This window comes from Ixodes scapularis, unplaced genomic scaffold, assembly GCF_016920785.2.
Source record: "Ixodes scapularis isolate PalLabHiFi unplaced genomic scaffold, ASM1692078v2 PGA_scaffold6__148_contigs__length_123643588, whole genome shotgun sequence".
Classification (NCBI taxonomy): Eukaryota; Metazoa; Arthropoda; class Arachnida; order Ixodida; family Ixodidae; genus Ixodes; species Ixodes scapularis.
In genome coordinates this window covers 106,901,678-106,923,011 of record NW_024609881.1, presented here as the reverse complement: position 1 = coordinate 106,923,011, position 21,334 = coordinate 106,901,678, and the positions used below count along the sequence as shown (strand labels likewise).

Below are 21,334 nucleotides of genomic sequence, written 5' to 3'. Positions count from 1 at the left end.
TTTCTCGTTCAACAAGAAGACCGTCAGATAACCTGATGTACTTCGTAAGGTGGAAGACCTCCTGCTGCAAGTTGAGCTTGGAACCCCAAGAAGCAGCTCCGTGGGGCACGGGCTCAGCACCTGATAACATGTCAGAAATCATTAAATATGAAGATATGCTGAGGCCCTAACGTCATTCTACGGTATATGTCCGTCGATATTTTAAAAATGGAAACGTTACATTCTACTCTCATTAAAATGTTTGTGTTAATAAAGTTATAGGAGGTAGTTCATTCTTGATCAAATAGACAGTTTGTCATCGCAAATGGTTTGTTGGTAAGTGATCCCGGAATATGTAACTGTAGACAGCTCTTACGCGAGTTAATCGTAGTTAAATAACCGTCAAATCGCATGCCATAAACGTTAAACATAACCGCGCGACTAACAGGCCAAGCATATTTCATCTGTAAAAATAAAACATTTTCTACACATTCACGCCTGAAACGTCACTCTAATATCGACAGCTGCACTCATGCGATGGTGTAAGAGAAAGACAAATCTTCTGAAAACTCAGAAGACATCCAAAGAACTAAGAAGTGGAATGAGTTATTCTGTGCCAGATAATGTATGCCGCGCGAATGTTATGACGAACAGGAAATCGACGGTTTTTCCTGGGTTTCTAGTTTCCAAAATTGAATATCTACAATTGAAAAAGGGGTAGTAACAAGATTTCGTGCTTTTCATTGCGTTGTTTTAGTAAAATATGAAGAGAAATTTTAATAACAACAGATACTTTATTATACAAAAATCCCTGAGGAAGAGCTTTTTTTTAATATGGAAACACTGTAATTGAAGAACGGTTTTGTTTCAGGGAATCAGAGGAAAAATGAGAAGAAAAAAAAAGAGAACACGGGCATGACGAAATAAGATTAAAATATACACGAGTAAAAATACACAAAATGTACACACACATAAATTAAAAGGAAACGGTCAGCTAGAACGATAGGGACAAAACATAGAGAGAAACAAAGGCATACACACCGCTGACTGTGTTTTTAAATTGTTCTAAAAAAAGCATTTTTGACTCATTCCCCCTCCACCCTATAAAATATATGTAAGTAACGTTCGTGCACTCCGCTTCCTCATTTCGTCCATGTCGTACTATCGCGATATGAACAGGTATAAACTCGCCCAGTTATCCATTCTGTTATGTAAAGAAGCGTCGATGTCGTGTTAACACTACGTTTGTCGGGTAGTGTACAATCAGAGATGTTTGTTATCTGGTATAATTGGCTGGTTCTTGAACAGTAGTACTTAGTTTTATGCTGTGTCAATTTAATTTTGAATGACATGCTCTTAATAAAATCACAGGAAAACATATTAATGTTCAAATGGGCTTCTAACTGCAGAAACGGTATCGTGGGTTATTGGGGCACTTTGTTTAGAAAACAGATACAAGCCGTCGAATAAATTCTTGGGAATTTTCTCACATTCCTTTTTTGTCCAATCAAATGTATCTCAATGGGCCGTAGACAGAAGGTTTCGTGTTTACTTGTAAAAAGCTTTGCTATAGGATCCCAAGTAAATAGATTGTATTTTGTTTTCCAGACTTTTGACTGAGAGGCGTCATTCCCTTCATATCTTCACAATGTTAATCTACCTCGTAACCGCACGTTCCTGCGATTAGGAAATGATAGTAAATACGCTAAATGAGTTGCGGTGAGCAAACTGTAGTGCTCGTACTTCACCAACGTTTACTAATACCGTTTTAGATTCATTTGGCTCGTTCGATATGAACGCTACTTCAACTCACCCTTGAACTAGCAGCTGAGTCTGATCGGCCAGGCAAGTCCATTTGACACAGGGATTTTGCAGAGTTTTTACTTCTCCGTTTCCCATTGTGTGGCCGAGGTATCTGCACTCGTGATCTAGTTGTAAAACGTGCGTGTTAATAAGGAAAGGATATCTCACAATGCACAGAAGCAATTGCCGATTCAGGATAATCGTACAAATACGGAATCATTGTAAATATTCGATCATCGGATTATTTTTAATATTTTTTTCAATATTGTAAGGGGGAGCTAATATTTACACAATTACTGCTTTTCGAGATAGGCGAAACCTACGACTGTAAACGTACTTCTGAGGCAGCTGCGTATGACATTGCCGTAGAACTTGTAAGGTAAGTTTGACCGTCACATATGAGTAACGTTTCCCATGAGGTCGGTCATACATATTCGATTAATCACTAAGTTTAGTTTTTCATGGAAAGCATTCGCTGGCAGGTGAAACTTTTGGAATTGTCATTTAAGTTCACATTTATCTAAATTAAAGAAGAGAATTAAGATGCCTCGTGATTTCAATATTGCAACGAGGGCGTCCAGGCTCGGTGTAATAAAGTCTCTTATATTGCCCAGTTGTGTATATTTCCATAAAAATAAAACTTACGGTCAAATGTTAGAAGTGATCGTTCTTGAATTTGATAATTGGTTCTTCCCTCTTCCTCCACATTCCCTTGGGATATTACTACGTTGGCTATCACAATGCAAACAATCAAAATATTCATTCCGCCCACTTGATAATCTGTAACTAAATTGATACTGGATATCAGGAAGTGTATTTCTACGCTAATATTATGTTTCAGATCAGTTAGCACATTTATTTTTTCCATGACGTGCACAGCTATATGATGATTTTTATATAAGAATATTAGGCAACTTTTTAAAATTATTTTCAGCGCAAAACACAAAAAACAGATTGCTTTTATGGTTTTATCAGCTTCCTACATGAAGAAGACAGTGAAACTGACTTCAAGATGTTGACTTTAGTGCATTTTCTAGAGTTCACTTTTGGTACGATGCGTTCATTACTCGATAAGCACCACCCCAAACAAATTAGGCATACTATTTATCGTATGATTTATCACATTTATTTGCAATCGTGGCAAATATAATGTAAAAATCATTGAACGCATCTGACTGTTATCTTACCTTAAAGGCAAGAAATAAGACTAAATAAGAAATTCAGGTATTGGTGCGCAGGTATTTGTGCATAGTTCATACGTAATTAACTTTCGGTTGTTACACTCATTAGTATTTATACAGCAAACATTTAAAGTAGGGCGCGGTCATGGGGAGGGGGGGGGGGGCTTATGAGGGCCGAGCCCTCTGGATAAGTAGTTTACTCCTTAAGCATATGTATGCCCTCCCCCCTACACACAAGCGCACGATGTCACACTGAAGTCCCAGCGAACCCCCTCTTCCCCAGAAAATGTTCCTGGCTTCGCCACTGCAATCAGACTAATATACTTTAGGCTTTTAGTATTACAAACCGCTATAGTAAAATACCGTATAAATGCACGCTTCCACAAAAGTAAAAAAAAAATGTTCGAAAACGAGGCAGTTAAGTAGAATCTGATGATATTACCGTCACGTTGACGATGCGCCGGTCTACGCTTGTGCCTGTCGAGAACAAACTACAGCAGGGCATTTATATCTCAGTGGTTGGTTGTACGTGGGAAGAGGGTTCTGAATTTTGAGCTTTCACAAGATTTCGAAAAAAAGATTGTTTTTAGACATCTAGCCTGACGTTTGACTTTATCTGTTTTCTGCCATGCGTCAGCAACATATAAGGCTAACCGGATATGTTTCTCATCGTGACATTTTAATTTGAGTTCTTCTATAAGTATTTACCCGGACGTACACGTATTGCACAAAATTAGTCACATTTAGTTTAGCTTCTTTCGATATTATGCTTTCCTTATGTCGAGAGTCAAACATAGGCTCACATTTGCGTCACCGCGAAGAACTGACTGCATGTGTTTATTAAAAAAAAATATATATATATATGTTGTTTTTTTATATACCCCTTTTTGTTGGCTTATTCCAGAAGTGACGAAACAATTGTACAAAACAATAAACAAAATGAAACAATATACAAGTAATAAATTAAAAACATCAGCGATAGTCAACTATGGTGGAAAACAATCTACGTAATGGTAATAAACGAACATCACCGGGCAACTACTTCCGAATTTAATGGCATAAGGAAAAATCAATTTAAACACACTGGCACGTGGATGAAAATGTGAAATATTTAGTTCGCGGCATCTTCTACAAGAGAGTGCTTTTGCGAAATTTAAATACACTTTTAATAACGCAAAATGAAATTAGTTAATTCAGCTGTGTAGGGTTTTCAAGCAACCGGTTTACTACGCCCGTGAAACTTTTCCACATCCAGTTAGAAAAACCTCAGGTCAGGCAACACCACCGGGTTACTACTGTGCGTGGAAAGTGGGGAAAAGTTTAAATAAAAACTATTAGAGGGTGAAATATCTGGCATACCGGTAACATAAAACGTACTGCTTTCTTCTGAATAGCTTCAAGCTTGTTGATATCAAATGTTTTTTAAAGGTTACAACGACAGAGCGATATTCAAGGATTGGTCGTTTGAAGTTTGTAATATCAGAAGCTTTGTATGTTGTATGACTCAACGTAAAGTACGCAGCCAGTATCCGAGTCCGTTAACTGTTACATGTGAAGTCGAAGTGATCTATCAGGTCAAATCAGGCGTAAAAAGCGGACGCAAAAGGTACATCTGAATTCCCTTTAAAACAAAAAAGTGGATGACTAGAGAGATATGGATGTGAATGAGCGCCTGCAAAATGATATAAAAGCGGATTTTCGAAAAGTTATTGACATTTGCCAGGTGTTGCACCACTCACAGAAGCTAGCAAGGGAATTATTAAATAAACGGGACCCCGATATTACTTCTGATATAAAACACGATCGTCTGTTTTTACACTATTTTAGTGGTAATGTTACGAGAAAAAACATCGATGTAATTTAAAAAAGGCAGAGCTCCAAGCAGTTTGCGAACCACCCGATAACATATTTGCTTCCGAAGGATTAAATGAATTGAAAGTGGCACACTGTGAACGAAGGGAAAGAAAACTAAGCACCTAGTCAGCCAGGGAATATTCTTTACTATAATGTTAAGCTTATGTTTGAGTATAGTTGTCTTGTTGTAGGATGATATCATTGTCAATGTATTTTAGAAGAGAATATTGGAAGCTTTATTTTCAAATGATTTTATTATGGCACCACAGCCGTTTTACGGGTACCTCAGACAGAGTAATCTACTATCCTTATCATGGGAACCAAGAGCTATGAACAAAAATGAACATCTTTTGAGGTTTAATGCTATTATGACCGACTTCGCCTGACTGAGCTCGGTTGCGGGTCTTTCTTATATAGGTCATTCAATACTCGCCTTCTGCGCACTGCCATCTTTGTTTACGAGTCTGTGGAACGTGTACTGACCATGCGCAATAGCTCACCTCTTCTAAGTATCAGGGACAGCGCATGCCTCAACAGCGCAGTAATTTGGCATTTTTCACTTGAGTGTTAAGCCTTGGTATAATGTGTAAACCAGAAACGGAAAATAGGCGTCCTAGTTGAGTTTTGTACATTTTTGTGTTTCGTTTCTATATCTGTTCAGCGTTGGCTTTCCAGAAGGATGAAAGTCCACCAGTTTGTCTCTATATTTTATTCTGCTGCAAAACTTGCACATAGGTTTCGTTCTTTTTAAAGTTTTGCCTTATTCACTCGAATGGTTTCCTTTCGGGTTAAGGTTACGACCAAAATTAAATAAAATATAATAATTATCGTTAAAATTGTGACACTGTGCGCAGTAACGAATACAGTTTTTTATTTTGACAGAATAACACGCTTTGAATTCACTGAAACGCAACTCTAAGTTACCAAACATTTAGGTTCTTCTAAGACAATTTATCATTTTTTTTTAAAGAGAACCTGGTATTATCGCATTTACTGTGTTGATTTTTATAATTTTTGTTTGAAATGAGTTTTGACTTGGTTAGCTATATTTCTCACGTGTGTACCAGCTTCAAAGGTGGAAGCAGCATGAATAAAATTTATTATTTGCTGGCCCCAAAATGTATAAAAAACGGAAAAGTCATAACCAATTTTACTGGCGTTCAGACAGCTAGAGGCTAGCTCTGTTAAAAAAGCGTACCACATGTTTGCCCTAAATTCCAATTTGCCCGGTTGAGTACGACTCTACTGGCCATGTTCAAATTTAATATCGGATGTATCAATGCGCATACATTATAGCATATATCGAATGTCTGATATACCTGTAACTAGGAGAAAGCCTCGTGGAAAGGGAGCGTGCTAGTTAAATTACGGTGTTTGTGGAGAATAACATAGGGGCGAAAACCGGACGATTTTCGTGCTCTATGTTATTCTCCACAAACACTAGGAGAAAGCATTACCGTCTTTTAGCCATTTTTTATTTTTTTTAACCATACAAATTTAGTTTATAAATAAAATCAAGGTAAACATAGCGTAAAATAAAAATAGAAATGCCATGAATATTTAGAAGTACAGTGAAAAACATATACTGGGTAGTTTGAGTAGGCTTTCATAAATTCGCTTTGAAATAGTATGACCTGACCAGGTATATAAGATGAACAAAATAGCCTTTCAGATTAGAAACATATAAGGTGCCACGCAGAGGAATCTTTCAAAATGCCAATTCTATTTCACTCTACTTTGTCTTTTTAAAACAAGTTAAAACCTCGGTCATACTGCTTATGTTTATTTATGTATCCGAAAATATTACGAACAATTTCTAAACAGAAACATTTCAATCTAATGTTGAGTTTTGTTTTACAAAATCACAAACTTGCAACCTACAGCAAGTTTGCCTCGAATTCACATTGCGATAGCTACATAAGCAATTAGCATCGATGTCCTCACACAACTATCATTTCATAGCTACAAATGGAAGGTTTCTATGGCGGTGTATTTTTATGTTGATAATGCATTTATAAATTATAATATGCTCCACATGCTTATACAAGTTAAAATTACAGATATAAGAAATTGTCTTGAAAAAGAGTGGTGTTTTTTGCGTGTTTTGAGCTGTTCTAACATTGTTGTTATAGTCGAAAATAATACAATAAATATATATTAACATTTTTTGGTTTATTCTTCAGACACTTAAATTCTCTAAACCTCTGGCTGTAGATCGTGCTTTCGTCGTCACAACGTTACTAGCAAATGACCATTAATGCATGTCAGAAAAAGCTTACACTACCCTGGGATATCCTTCTCACAGTAAAAAGTATATTTCAAAATATGACTGAAGGCAAAACAATAACTATGTAAGATTCCGTATGTTCTCACATTGTCTAAGAACTTGCCGAAATAAAGTTTGTACATGTAACTCTTTCAGAAAATAATGCCTTAAGAATAATATGAGAATTAACACGCCAATTTCTTTCCGCTAAAGAGCTGAGTCGACGTAAGATATCGCCCTTTAATTTTATATAGCTAGCCACTGATAGTCGTTTTACGTCATAGTGGTGAACCGTTTGATTTCTATACCACCCCAAATTCAAGGTAAGCTGTGATTCGTAAGCCTGCGATTATGTAAAAATAAAATTCAGACTACTGTAATAAAAAAACGGCTCTTTCTCGTCTAAAGTTTTCCACACCTTTCCTTGATACATAAATAACAATTTGCAGCCCGTTGTAAAGAACGCCTAAAGTCAAGAACAAAATTTAATGGAGAATTGAAAAATACTACAGCGTAGAAATTTATTTTTCATCTCCCAAATTGCTTGTACTTCAAGTTTTTTCTAGTTGAGATTCGGTTCGGCTGTGGCTAGTGTGGCACTTTACGCAGCTTGTGTGGCCCAAAAAATACAGGTTAAAATACATAAGCGGCACATTAAAGCTGCTTCTTTTTTTTTGTAGATATCAAGCCACGTCAGTAAAGTTGACATTTGGGCTAGTTGGTAGTCTAACATATTGATGTATTTAGCGCAGAAGGTAGAGAGAAGAAGGACAGGACAGAAAAGAGCGCTCTTTTCTGTCCTATCCTTCTTCTCTCTACCTTATGTGCTAAATACCTCAATATATCAAACCACGTGTGTATATATATATATATATACGTGCTTTGATATCTACAAAAAAATAACCAGCTTTCATGTTCAGCTTATGCATGTAAAACTGTTTTTTTTCGGCCGCATAAAGGCCCGTGAACTTAATTTTGAAGCAAGTTACCATTATTTATTTTATTGAGTACAGTTTCTTCACTTGAGAAATGTCTTTCATTAAGACTGTTCGGTAGAGCTCTTTACATTTATACGACATGCATTTAGAAAATATGATTATACTACATATACTTGCACTAACCTGCAAGCTAACTTCGGTGGTAATTTGCTAGATGTAATGAATTAGTTGTAATGAATTACTCTTTCGAGTAATTTAATTGGGAGTACCCTTTGCAATTTTCATTCGAGTTGTGGCGTGGAGAGTCCCGAGCATCTTATTATGTCACCGCAGCCAATGAAATTTTGGCATTAGCCGATAACACAGCCGTATAACGAATCAGGTAGCAAACATATGCACGTAATAGGCCATGCCCCTTTTTCCTTAAGCTGTCGGTGACTATTTAATTTCACTTTCATTGTCGTATTTGCAGAATGTGCGGAGGTAAACAAAAACAAACATGGCCGCACTTCTGATCTGAATTCTGATTCCGGTTGGGCATTCTTTTTGCTGTTTTTTAAGACCCGCAGTGATAGATTACTTTAAAAGATTCACAACCAATAACTGACTGCGGTACCACCTGGATTTTACTTACACTGAACCGATATGCCTTCTAGATCCATTGGGTGAAAAGAAAGAGCAGTTCCCCCACAAGTCCTCCGAAGCTATCATGGGCGCATCGTCACGACTACCTATCCGAGCCACCCGGTCCATCTACCCGAGTGTCAACTACTTCGTGAACGGCAAGGCATCGGCGAGGGGCCCCTACCTGCCCTAGATGCCGAAGTTACGCGCCGAGCTTCCTCGCATAGGGTCGCCGAGCTGGGTCATGGTTTTAGCACACAATCTTCAGAGAGTTAGATTACGCTTCCTTCAGCACTACGCGAGTCTCTGTAACACCCAATTTGTTAATGTTTTGACCACCTTGCTTTGGCATTCATGGATTCTTTCCCGGACCACCATATCATATTGCACTTACACTTCCTTTAATGGCCCGGTTTGCTTCAATTATTGTTAGTCGGTCAAGGCGACGCTTGCGTGGCATCTTCGCTAGGGTCAGTAATCTTCGCGTTTGTCGGGTTGCGCCATCTATCGCAAGCACATCAAAGTAGGCAAGCACCGTTTGCTTAGCAGCGATCACCGAAGCTCGGAAGCATCAGTGGCGTCCCTCGTCTCTAGAGAATTGAAAGAACTTCACTTGCGACATTCTGTTCGTGCCGGTGAGCATCGTCAACTTAAAAGCACGGGACTGGGGCATTTCTAAAGCGCAGCTTTCGCGCAGTTGCTCGCTAGTGACCCAAGAGTCGCCGCGCATTCACCCAAACACAAGGTAAACATGGGAGAAACGGAAGTATCTCCCTCCCCCGGTCTTGGCGGACGGAAGTGGGGCGAACACCATGTGTAGTCTGAACAAAGGTGGCTAAACAACCGCTAAACAAGAACGACCCGCGGAAGATTGTAATAATTATATAATTCCGTGATCCATCCAGTAACCCACTCTTAATTTTCAAATAATTCATAGGCTCGCACCTCTTCCTGCCTCGGTAAGTGTGTAGGACTTGACCGGCGTATAAAGAACTAAGCTTGCACAATGGCCGATGATAGGCTCTGCATGCATCTCCGTTGCTCGGAAACTTAAGAGTCATAAGTTTAATAACTTACCCTTTCGATTCGTTTTACTTTGTCGCGTTTGTCGCATGTTTGTGAAACCTTTACGTTCCAAATTTGGATGTATTATTTGTCAATACTCAGTCTGAGAAATGACTAGAATTTACAGGGTGGCATAAACACAAACGTACGTGTTGTATTCTTTGAATTAAAAAAGATGGCGCTACCGGTCTCACGCCGACCGCGCAATAAACACGAGCGAACGGCACGCGCCTTGCGCGGGGCGGAAAAAGAACAGACGCTCGCTGACCCTTGACTTGGCTGGTCTGCTTCTCTACGCCTCCGGGCGTTTGCTTCGGCCACCGGACTGTAACCGCCTTTTCTTATCATGTAGTTTTGGTCCCCTTTTCAACTTAGAATATTAGAGTACGCATTTTGAAAAAAAAATAAAAGCTTTGAAGTGCAGTTGTTCTAATAGTATGCCCAGGTAAACGCCTAATTTGACCCATGTTTGCCAATTGTTAGGGCCCCATATGATTTTGCTCCAAAGCGTTAGTTCGAAAATTCTGTTTTTCTGCTTTTTAATGACTTTCCTTTGGCCCTTCATATAATTGCCAAAGTGCCAAACTTCAGCAAAAGATGCCACACATCAACCGAGCAACCAGCGGTGCAGACTAATTCTAGCGTCATTCAGGCAATCTTCTCCCAAAGTTGACACATGAAACATAAATGATTAGTACTGAAGCCTAGCTTTGCCACTTGTTTGTTGATTAGGCACAAGGTTGCCGGAAACTACAAGGCACAGAAGATTAACCTTGACATTTGTTTGACGATTTAGCCCAAATTCACAGACTAGAGCCAACAAAAGCGAAGTTTGGTTCAACCTGAACTTTTTCGGGCTTATTAAAACCCTAAATTTACAAACAAATACATATTTAGGCCAAGAGAACTGCGCTCCCGGACTGCTGTCAAATCTCTGCAAACTTCTGCCCATTGGCGTCTGTTTTCCCCAACACTAAACACAAGTGATAAGAAGCATAGCACATTATTTTTATTCGTGTATACAAATTTGTTATACAGATACTACAAGAAACGTAATTATGGTATATCCCAAACATGATTGCCATACTTTGAAGTGAATTATTAAAATAGCACGTTAAGTTTGCGTTAAAAATCATTCGGGCAAAAGAATGGGCACGCAATTTCTACCATACCAAGTAAAGCAATACATTATTTTAGACGTAATTGGTAACGATAATTTGCTCATCTAGTAATGGAAATCTATAATACTTCTCAAGTAACGAGCGCAGGTCCGCAGGCTGGAAACCCTTGACTGCACAGAAGCGCCAAAGGACAGGGACAAAGAGAAGGATGTAACGCCCACACGGGCTTGTGAAAAAAACAAGATGGGAAAGTTCAGAGTGTTTCATCGACTCAAAGAATAGCGATTTCGAAAGGTCATGTATCACACGCACTGCAAAGGTGACCACAATTGGCGAGGACTGAAGTCTGCTCAAGTCGCGAACTTAAGTGTATGAAGGAATTTTTGAAATTCACGCAAAGCAGAGTCAAACACACAGCTGCTTCTTTCGACTGAAAAACAAGTATGATTTCTCTTTAGATGTTGTTGATTAGTTAAATGTCATTTGCTTTCGCGCAACATTTTTTTTTTATAACAGTTCTTTGTTCTTTCTGTTTCACAAATATTTTAAGTTCACACAACTCTCCTCCATAAATAGTCGTATCGTTCCACGGCGTATGCACAACACAACCCTGCTGGTTCAAGGGAACATCTAATCCGGTAAGAGTTTCTTTTTTTTTACCTAAAAGTTACAGAAATATCTGTACCTATAAATGTTTCAAACCACGAGAATCTCAAGTGCTCTCTGGTTAAAATGTATTGAGCACAGCAGATAAGAATGTTAGATCGCCACCTGTCAGCTGCACTGTGGCTCCGCATGCATGAACGTTTCTTTATGTTAATGTACATTGTTTCACATTAAGCCGTAGTGATACAAGTGCATCCTTACGAAGCTTGTCGTCTTGATGCGCTTGCTTTCACCGGCGAGACCAATCGCGCACTGTGAATTCGCTGTGATCTCGTGGTTTCGTTTTGTATGTGATTGGTTTCATTAGTGATAGCACATGCACAAAGGCGACGAGCGCCATGACCATGCACTCTTTGCGCTGTCTGATTGGCTCCTTCGGATTTTAGCCCTGGTTGTACTCGGATTTAATGTGAAACGGAAGGTACTGCGATAATGCGGAGCGCAAGTTTTTGCAGGTGTTGTGGTGACAACAAAACGGCGAGCTTTGATTGGCTCTGACTGAAAAATACTGTGTATACCTCAACGCGAGTTGCTTTGAGGTCTACCCACTATGCTTAGATCAGAAGCAATCAGAGCTCGGCTTTCTGATGTCACCACAACCCCTGCAGACGAAGCAGACCAAATTGCGCTGCGTATTGCAATGATCAAATTACCACGTGCAGCTTGCGTAACCGAGAAGAAGCCATCATCCATGGTTACTGGGGTCTCGGCTTTTGAATCAGTGCTGAGTTATACGCATCTTAAATATATGCGGATAAATGTGTTAGCGATATTCTTCTAAAAGGATAGTCCAGAATATACTATTTTTTTGTGACATTTGCATCAATATGTGGGATTCGAAATTGTTGTTGCCGATCTGGAAACATGACTTGGAATATACTTGATCCGAAATCGAACACGCGTATTAAAAAAAAAAAGAAGTAAGAATCGGCCAAACAGTGAAGTGTCACTGAGTTGGTGAAGTGCGCAAGCCATTAAAACTAGAGAAGGCAATATACTTTATAGCTGCACAGTACTATTTAAGGCAAGTGAGTGTGCCGTAAAGGTATGCTGTGATAATTAGTATCAGAAATCTATATAGTCTTTAGGGTGAAGCCAATGTTTTTGTTCCTAAACGTTAGATTCACCATATTAAAAATATATTCCACCCTATGAGTCATCTCCTGTCATATTATATGAAACGCCATATCACATAGAATAAGCATTTTCTATGAAGAATTGACGGGTCAATTTGATGTTTGGCCACGGTTGTTTTTCATACTTTTTTTGTCAGATGGCAAGTAAAGGAGTTTGTTTTCGTCCATCTCTGGTTAGTTATTTCTGATATTTAAAATAGATAAATGAAGCACGCAGGGCGAACTACATTTAATATGTTGTACATTTATAATATCTCTAGTGTCTGTTAAGGAAGATAGTCTCTAACATCATAAAATTAGAGAATAAAACTCGTTTATTTTATGGTTTTTTCAATGGGTCCTTCTATGGCATTTTGTGATATGGGCTCTATGGATGCTTGTCTTTTTCCATTAGGGCAGAGTTTTATACGCACATACCGTAATTTCCGGACTATAGTCCGCACCCGGTGTATAATCCGCAGGGGGAAATTTGTTGTCAAAAATGAAAGATTTTGCTTAGATAGCCCGCACCGGGTGCATAGCCCGCCACCGGTGCATAGTCCGCACCTGGTGCTTAGTCGACACGAAAATCTTCTCATAGACGGCACACGTATACAAATGTCTGCTTTTTTGCTCACAATAAAGCCTATAACGTGCATAAATCATCATTAACATACACTTTCGTGCACAAAATTCGTCACATTTCTCGTCATAATAAACGATCTTGAAAAACATAATTCCTGTATAGTCCGCACGCGTAGATATTCCGCACAGCCAGAAATTTCAACTTTTAAACATGTATAGTCCGCGGACTATAGCCCGGAAAATACGGTACTTCAATCGAAATAAAGTCAACGTTATCTGCGCATGTAGTTGTATCAGATTTTTGACAGCTGGCTTAATTTATATATTTCTTTGGTATCTATCTAAAACTTCTATTATTCCTTACAATGAATATAATAGAAGTGGCACACAAAAGCATTTCAACAAGAGTGTGGTCACACTTCACCAGAGTCTTGAACACATATGCGAAACAAGCACATCTGTCAATAATACGTTGGGAGTATTACATTTTAAAAGATTGCTCTTTGTAGAAAATGGAAACGGAAACCTAAGTACCAACAAAGCAGCAACAGAGTGACACCCACAACATTTAGCAAGTTACACGAACGATGAGAGTTGGTCTAGGAATGAAGAAATATTATTGCAATCAACTATGTGGCTAGGTAGTGTATACCAATCGGATACTGCTTGCGAAAAAAAAGAACATTTCTAGATGTCGACTCGATAGTAGAGTTCAAGGATTGTTTTTGTGTGTATAAATATTCTGTACGTTTCGGCTGAAATCCAAAACACTTTCATGGTCGAAAACAAGAATTAACGAACTAAAATCAAATACAACGCTGACTTTCAGTGAGATACATTACGAACTGCGATAACTTGCAGTCATTTTTGCAGCAGGAATGAGGACAATTGTTCTATTGGCCGTGATCGCATTGGGAGGTGTGTCACTGATCATGGGAGACACTAATCAGCGCCACCATTATGGAGTTTCATTTGAAGACGGTAGTACACAATTTTCATTCTCTTCGAAATGGTCTTCGGGCGGTTTAATATGTGGAATTGTTAGTTATTCAAATCACATTTAAATTGTTATAGTTCCTTATTTAATTAATATTTCATTCATTATTTTATTTAATTATTTATTACAGTACCTTCAGGACCCAAATGCATTTCTTGGTAATAAATGCGACGAAAAACTCTAGTTGGAATACGCAAAATATCAGCCAGATCTATAAACTAAATAAGAAAAATTAAAACAACAAATAAAAATCGCTCGTAAGGTTTAAAAAATGCTAGACTTTTGTGATGGGTATAAAACACTATATTATTCGGTGCTTAGAACACTGGTGGTACAACCGTGTAAAAACCAACGTACCCTTTGTACTTAGCCTACTCGTCCTTTTTTGTTTTATAAACTCACTCCCTAATTTAAACCAAAACAAAAATAAAACTAAAACCAAACTTTTATACTTCTTCTCTAAGGTGTTTCGTCCTTCCTGTAAATAGGACTCGCTCAAGCCATATTCGTTCTTTCTTGATTTATTTTGCTCTTATTTTTCATTATATGTTATGCGTTTAAAAATATTGTGTTTTTTGTGTTAGCCTTAAACCACTTGTAATTGGGAAAGAAAACCAACACCTTTTGGGAACACGAAATATTTGTTTCTCTATTGAGTGAAGTCATAAATCAATGCGAGTGAGGACCGGAAGTGGAATGTAAAGTTACAAACTCCGGGTGTTTCACGAGTGCGGTTGTCACTTCCCCAGCAGCCGATTTTGATGCATGACCACATATCGAGAAAAAAAAATCAATTAGGTCGGAGGTAAAAAAAAACACCCAAAATCAAAGGACTTACTTATATTATGTAGAAATTATAAAACCACGTTATTAAATCTCAGCTGATCAATTCTAACAGTGTAGGTTGAGAGCTTAGTGTTATCTTTGCGATATTTTTTATTTCATCTGAAAATAGTAGCAGGTAATTTAACTACATAGTGCAGATAATCTTTCACTGTTCACCTCTTTGCTTCCTATTTCCAAAGCCAAGCCGCACATGAAATTGGTTTGCTCTGCCATTGATACTTGCACTGTGACAGATACGGGCACTCTGCATAGGAGCAACCCAAAGTATAGAAATATGATTTTCCTCCGGTACCATACTGGGTGCTGGAGAGCGTCATACGACTTCTCGTGAAGACACTGAGCTTTCTCAGAATCGAAGAGGCCAATGCTAGAGTCACTGAAAGGTTATTATGTTCACGCTTCTATGAGTGCAGGAATGGGCAGTATTTCAAATACAAGTATTTGAAATACGTATTTCAAATACTTTGTGTATTTTGCATTTGTATTTAATTACAAATCGGGTAATGTATTTGACCTGTGTATTTAAATACTAAAACGGGGGTATTTCAAATACAATTGTAATTAAATACCATTTTGTAGGCGAAAATACATCCCTCAAATTTATTGTCACTGTCCAGATCAGAAAGAAAACTACGTTCAAAACTAAATGCAGTGTCTCTCAATCATGCACAAGCGTTTAGTGACTTTGTGATTACGGTGCTAGTCCAGGGCAAGAATAGTGACGAAATCGACGTTCACAGGCAGACTGGCTAAATAAGTGTCTGTGACAACTTGTGATGTTTTCCAGCCTGATTTTCATCCATATTTTTGCTTGCAACATTCTAAATGCGCGGGTCGTCCAGATTTTCGTAACTGGTGCGAGTTGCAACAATAAAAATTATCTAGCTAGTGCTGCGCATCTTGGTCTTCTCGGCTCTTTGCTGGTCTATACCAAGATGTAATCGACAAAAAAAGCTGCTTGAAGCTCTGTACGTTTTCCACCTATTACGTCCAAGCTGATTACATTTTTTTGTGGTTATATTTCCATTACGTTACTAGAGCCTCGCACACTAACTCCCGAGTGTGCGATGCAAAATTAAAATGAGATACCCAGAAACCCGTTGCAGGTGCCCCGAAGTCGCTGACGCAAATTTTGAGGAATGTATTGGAAGAAGTATTTGGAGGAGACCAAATACATTTGGTTGTATTTGTATCTTGTACTTCAATGCTTTTTTGGAAATGTAATTAGATTTGTAATTAAATACATTTTTAACGAAGTATTTTGTATTTGTATTTCGATACATATTTGCATGTATTTTGCCCATCCCTGTATGAGTGTGATTCATTGATCGGCATCCTTATGAGCTAAACACGCGATCTCATTGGCTGATGAGCGATAATAATAAGTTGCAGACGCACCACGCACTGCGGTTAAGTTAACAGTCACGAGGGTCAACAAGGAGGTGGTTTTAGAAACAACCCTCGAAGGAGGCTCATGACTTAGAATCGATCAACTAACCTTTTCCACGTGTTACAGTATTGTACTTTGGAACCGGTTTCCTACTTCCCTGGTTCGCCCCTACAGGGCCTACACCCATCAAACTGGCGCGGCGGGCAATCCATAAATGCTGGATGGATGGGCGGATGGAGGTATCCGGCTGAGCCCTTTGGATCGGGCGGTAGCTTACACCATCTAGCCAGTTTGTGCTATGCTGAGACGGATACTGCGCTACCTACACACAGTGGAACGCTGATACGAGGTTCTAGGGACATGGATAGAACGACAATGCCATAGGAAGTCAGCCTTAGAAAGCGCGACAAGTTGTTTGGAGAGACATTTGATATATAATATTCCAATTTACACGAACATATTGCGTTGGCTTATTTCAAAACATGCCAAAGAGCTCATATCCACAAAAATAAATATCAGGCGCTGTGTGCGTGATGCATAAATAAAAGCGGTAACAAAGTATTATGCCTGACTACGAGAGAACATTATATACGCCAAAAATATGTTACCCTAACAAAATAAGCAGAACAGAGACACACCAACGTTTACTTGTTTTACTGAAACATTACCTCACTGCGTTGACTATTATGGAGACGCCAACATTTTCTCCGGTACAAAGGGTATCTTTTCTACGTTTTTCGAAAACCTTCGAAGCCATGTCGTCAAAGCATTCCCGGCATTGTGTTGCTGTTTCTTGGCACAGTCGTCTTTTTAACGAGCGCATGTTTGTTTCTAGTTGCAAAGGGGATTTTCCAACACCTTCCGTGCCACAAAGGGTGCTTCTAATAAATTTGCAGAACGCGAGAACGTTCAGAGGAAAACATTCAAGACCCTCGCAGCACCACAAGTGGTTGTCTCTTTCGCTTCTCCTCCGCTCACGACGAGGCTCATCACGCACGACCTTTCCTGCACCACTCACATACGAGGGATGCGACAACATAGCGTTGCCGCCATGGAAGATTTCTTTTTTGTTGAGAATATTCAGACTAAATTTGTGATTGTCCGAGATCGTTTAGCTTGAAATGAACTAGTTACATTTACATATGTGACGAAACTCTGAGGTATATGAGTAGTTATAATGAGAACATTGATGTATATTAACGTTTCAACGCGTTCGTTTACCGTTCATTCTGCAGGTACATGCAAGTACCTCAATAAAACACTCCAAGATGGATTCCCTGAAAGATTTAAGTACCCATGTGAACACTGGCGTTGCAATGTAACAGCAAAAACACTTACAGTTACAGGGTTTGTAATTTATATTCTCACTGTTTGCAGGAAGCCATCGGGCAAAACCGTAGCTGTTACTTTATTATAATGCGTGTGCATGTCTAATTTTTATATCTTGATTAAATTGACGGCTGGTGTTGTTGTAAAACGTTAATCGTTTTGAAGATGTAAATATGACAATCGCTAAAAAAAAATTATAACCTTGTTTTTCCTCCCGAATTTCGTTGCATCAGCAAGACCTCCCTATAATCACGTTCAGGATACCAAGAAAAATCGCTGATTTGCTAAAACCAGCGCTAGCAAATGTTTTTTTGCGATAAATATAAACAATTTAATTAAATTTAGATCTCATAACGGATATAGATGTTTACACATTGCTTACCTTTTAACGCGAAAGCATTACCTGCCTTATAAAGCGCAGCCGACGTTGGCTGTGATCGCGAAAAACGGGCATCTAAATAAACAGCAGTTAAAATGGCTGCGACGCGTTCCCATTGGCTGTGACCCGTCATATCAGATGCTTCGTCCCGGAAGTCAGCGGCGAACTCAAGTTCAAAGCGGAGGCGCCTAAAAAAGAAAACACAAAGAAAAGCACAGCAACACAGATGCACCGTCACGGAAGGCGTGGAGCCGGCGGATTTCACGGCGCATGCGCAGTGGGGGAGTGTGATGTCACCGCCGGAGCGCCATGTCCAATAGGAAGAAGCGGCGCTGTGTTTGTAGGAATCCGCTGCGTGTATGAATGCGTTCGCATTCCTTCACGTAAGCAGCCTTAAGTGTTATTCCTTCAGGAAATAAACAGTTTCGCTTCTACGGAAATGTATTCGTTTTTAAAAGAGAGCTTAACGAATAAATTACGTACCTAACCAATTCACATATCATAAGCCCTCTTTCACTGGATATCTTAGCTGTTATACACAGGTGGTAACTAAAGATGATGGAGAAATAAGTTAAATACTTTAACATTCGAAAGACATATTTTATCATCAACTGCGTGCCACAAAACAAATGTTGCACTCGGTCTTGGAATTGGCCACAATATGTCGGCGAACCCCAAAAGTGGAATCAACTTTCTATAAAAGCACTTAAACATAAGCACAATTAACTAATGTATGGTTGGAATGATACATGTGCAGACAGGGTATTTATAAAAAAAATTAAATTTTTGTCAAGTACCTTGAGTTTGGTACAGAGCCACACCGTACACTCATATTTGTGTAAGTATATCATACAGTAAATTCAAAATTGACATTAATAAAAAATAAGGATGTTTATGCAATATTAACAGGAACGCTTAATTCGTAAGGATGTTTATTCTCGCTCATCTTTACAATACGTTATTTTATTCATGCCCGTTTCTAAATACAGGGCGTTATAGAAGATGGTAATTTGGACCAGTTGGTTCAATATCGAGGAGAGGCGTTGAAAAACACAAGGACGAGAAGAGACGTAAACACTGGCTCCAGCGTTTACTTTTTGTTCTGGTCCTTGTGCTTTTTCCGGCGCTTGTCCTCTATCGGGAAGGTGCACTTCACTTTTTCTTAGCTTAGGCAGACTAATCGTATAGAATTTTAAACGTAGTGATAAATTTCGGGAAATCATTGCAATCGTTGAACACATTATATAGAACTCTAGAAAGTGGGCGAATTTAAAATGTTTACTAAAAACACTCAAACGCGGTGAAAGAGAAAGGACAGGCAAACGCAGAGGCCACTGTGCTTGTGTGTCCTTTCTTTTTCGCAGTCTCGGTTTATTTTTACAATCTTCAACTACCACCAGCTTGTTTGCAGCCTAACCTTATATTCATTAAAATACATATTCGGGTTCGGGTTTAAAAAAAATATATGTCATTTTTTTTTTCTTTAGGTGCAATATCAGACCCTACGGAAGTTGCACCTTCGTGCACAACCCTTTTTACTACTGGCCATCTTGCTGTCCGCGTCGTCCGGTCTGCTAACGTAATTACAAAGCTAATCGAAGTTACCACTTTTGCGAATAAAATTGTTTTCCTACATTTTTTACAAACAAGTTGCTGTGCTTTCTTATAGAGACACTGACACTCTCCGAATTAGTTTCTTAAATTTCCTGCAAGGCGATTCATTTCAGTGTCAGAAGATTACCCAATCCATATCTTGTTGCAGTGTCACGTATATTTTTAATAAAGTCATAAAATGCAACTCCTCGATACCGAAACCGAACCTGGACTACGGATGAAGAAAAAATATAGATAAGTATGATACCGGAAATCATGTAACTGCCCAACTTTTTTTAGTCAACGTATTTGCACTTTTTGTGGCTTTTAGAAGCCACAAAAATGGATATCACGTTTTTATCCCTTTCTAGTAATGAGAGTGTATCTTCGATGACCCACGACTTTGATTATCTTTGGTGGTTGTGTCTAAATCATAGAAAACGGTACCTGGCCAAGAAGAAGAGAATGAGCGCGACTCGAACCGGACCGATCTCGATTTCTGTTTCCGAGTGGCAAGAAAACGAATTTCAAGCCTCAAATTGTGTCCTGGGTAGTTGGGCTCTCATATGTCATGTACCAATAAAAACCTTGAAATCATAAATACTCCCGGCAGTGTCCCTTTAAGTTCCAACTTCACAACAATTATGATGAATAAAAAGGGTAATCCGATAACCACTTCACTGCCCTTAACGTTTTTTTTTCTGTTTTTTTTTAATCTCTACACCCCTCATTTAAATCAGATGTACAGGGTGAAGCAAGGAGACGCCAGGCTCTTTAAATCAACCGGAGATTTCGGTTTCTTAACCTATCGCGCTACGACTTTGTGCAGCGTTGCCCACAAATGGCGCATTTTTTTTTTTTTTTTTTTTGTAAAATTTGCAAGGAGCCTGGGGAAAAAGTAAAGAAAGAAAAAGGCTTAGCTCCTATGGAAACGAGGCGACGCCACCGGTCTGCAAACAACACGGCGCCTTTTCGCACGGAAGACAAGAGATGGCGCAACAAACGCCGCCAACGAACGAGCTTACGGCGCCGAGAGCAGCCCGTTTTAGCAGTCGATCTTTTCGACTCAAAAGCGGCGGGCGTTCCGCAGGCGGCAACAGTCGCAGAAACAAAAAAAAAAAAGACAGGCGCGGTAACAGCGAGGAACTGCAGTTCCTTGTCTGCAAAAGGGCCGGCTCTCGGCGTCGTCTGCTCGTTCGTTGGCGGCAGTTGGCGTCACGACCGCTTGCGCCATCTCTTGTCTCCCGTGCGAAACGGCGCCGTGTTGTTTGCAGACCGGTGGCGTCGCTGCGTTTCCATAGGAGCTAAGCTATTTTCTTTCTTTCGCTCTTCGCAAATTTTACAAAAAAAATGCACCATCTGTGGGCAACGCTGCACAAAGTGGTAGCGCGATAGGTTAAGAAACCGAATTTCCCGGTCGATTTAAAGAGCCTGGCGTCTCCTTGTTTCACCCTGTAGAACCAGGCACGTAGCCAAGGGGGGGGGGGGGGGGGTGGAAGGGGAAGGTGGGGGGGGGGGCATGGGGTCCGGGCTCCCCCCCCCCCCTCCCATATCGTCCATTTTGCTACGGCCTCCTCTCCCCCCCCCCCCCTCCCCCCACCTA

General features: G+C 39.5%; 2 pseudogenes; one reads left to right on the top strand and one right to left on the bottom strand.

Annotated features, from left to right (window-relative positions):
* Positions 1-23: 23 nt before the first annotated feature.
* On the bottom strand, positions 24-2,545 carry LOC115326509 (annotated as a pseudogene).
* An 8,831-nt stretch (positions 2,546-11,376) lies between these two features.
* On the top strand, positions 11,377-19,716 carry LOC120848817 (annotated as a pseudogene).
* Positions 19,717-21,334: the final 1,618 nt, after the last annotated feature.